Source organism: Orycteropus afer, unplaced genomic scaffold (genome assembly GCF_000298275.1).
Source record: "Orycteropus afer afer isolate SDZICR_OR568_19922 unplaced genomic scaffold, OryAfe1.0 scaffold00332, whole genome shotgun sequence".
Taxonomy (NCBI): domain Eukaryota; kingdom Metazoa; phylum Chordata; class Mammalia; order Tubulidentata; family Orycteropodidae; genus Orycteropus; species Orycteropus afer.
In genome coordinates this window covers 1,645,713-1,647,579 of record NW_006921919.1, presented here as the reverse complement: position 1 = coordinate 1,647,579, position 1,867 = coordinate 1,645,713, and the positions used below count along the sequence as shown (strand labels likewise).

The window sequence follows — 1,867 nt, the reverse complement described above, 5'->3', positions numbered from 1 at the left end:
GACCAGATTTTATCTTACATACTTTGGTCATTTGTCAGAAGGGACTGGTCACTGGAGAAGGATATCATGCTTGGTAGTTATTGTTGTTGTTATATGTCGTTGAGTCGGACCCGACTCATAGTGACCCTTCCTTGGGTTTCCGAGGCAGTATCACTACAGAAATAGATTGCCCCATCTTCCTTCCAAGGAGTGGCTGGCAGGTTTGAACTGCCAGCCTTCTGGTTAGGTAAAGTAGGTCAGTGAAAAAGGAGACGATTCTCAACAAGATGTATTGACACAGTAGCTGTGACAATGGACTCAAGCACAGCAAATATTGTGAGGATGGCTTAGGATTAGGTAGTGTTTCCTTCTGTTGTACACGGTCACTATGAGTCGGAGTCAACTTGACAGCACCAGACAACAACAAGAGTTGTTCAAACTAAGATATTCAATTAATGTAATTCAGTGTGTCATCTATAAATGAAAACATACATGATCATCTCAACAGTATTGGAAAGTTACAAAATCAACACACCATCCTTGTATCTCTTAGAAAGCTAGGAATAAAATAAAACTAACTTAGTTTAATATCACAAATAAACATCAAGTATGAATAAAACTGTGATGCTTGCTATTAATGCAATGATTCAGCATTGTCAGGAGGTCCCACTAACAATTAAGAATTGAGGTATCATTTTACAGAAGAATCCTGATCAACAGGATAAAAATCAGAATAGAATTTCAAATTCTAATGGACTCCAGACTTTCTAGAGCCATGAAGGTTGGATAAGCCCCTGGAACTATTGCGAGATAATCTTTAAACCTTAAACCAAAAATATTCCCTGAAGGCTTCTTAAAACCAAACAGTTTAGCTTAACTAAATGTAAAAAAATGCGTGCCTTGAGTGTTATACTGGTTTAAGAACTATCTGTATGGGATCAAATTGATAAAAGCAACTTGAAAGATTAAATAGGAACCTTAAAAACCTTAAAAAAAAAAAAAAAAATAGGAACCTTAGGGGGCACTGAATTTATGTCAATAGGGGAGGAATAAGTCAGAAAAGGAGGGTGGGAATGGTTGCACAACTTAAAGAATGTAATCAGTGTCATTGAATAATAAATGTAGAACTTTTAAATTGGTGTGTATGTTTTGCTGTATATATGCTCAACAACAACAAAATAAAATTTATTTAAAAAATCGAGCTATCAGTGTTGAAAAAGAAGAGTCATAATTCTTTTATGAATAATATGATTGATTGTCCACACAGACAACATAAGAGTACCAGCTGGAAAGACATTAAAAGAAGTGTTTAATAATGTAACAAAATACAATATGAATGTTTTAAAGAAATAGATAGTGGTTTTGTATGTTATATAGAAATAAAAATAAATAATCTCATTTACAGAGTTTCAAAACCTAAAAACATAAAATAACAATAAACAAACAAAAATACTAGGAATAATCTTTCCAAAAATCGAAACCTACATTAAAAACTAAATATTTACCAAAGTTATAAGACCTAGTAAGTGGAGAGACATACCTCTATCCTGATAATGTATATGTTAAATGCTATTATAATAAAAATCTTCTTTTCCTCTTGTGTGTGTGAAGCTGAAAGGAGGACTCAACTTCCAAATTCATCTTAAATGAAAACCATGTGATACTGGCACAGGAAAAGGCAAAGAGGTCAATGGCATCCACTACAGCAAGTGGTTTTCAACCTGGTTGTACGTTAAAATCACTAACCTACCATCATAGTTTGATTTTAATGAAATTTGTAAAAGTTTTAAAAGTACAAAACAATCCACTACCACATTACCAGCATGTGTGTATACTTCCTTCCTATCCATACTTACAGGGAAAATATTAACTATGACTTTAAAAAAAA

General features: G+C 33.3%; 1 protein-coding gene across 1 annotated transcript in view; it reads left to right on the top strand.

The window, feature by feature from the left end:
- PRSS12 (serine protease 12) overlaps window positions 1–1,867 on the top strand; it is a 192,822-nt gene that overhangs the window by 150,570 nt on the left and 40,385 nt on the right. The window lies entirely within an intron of this gene.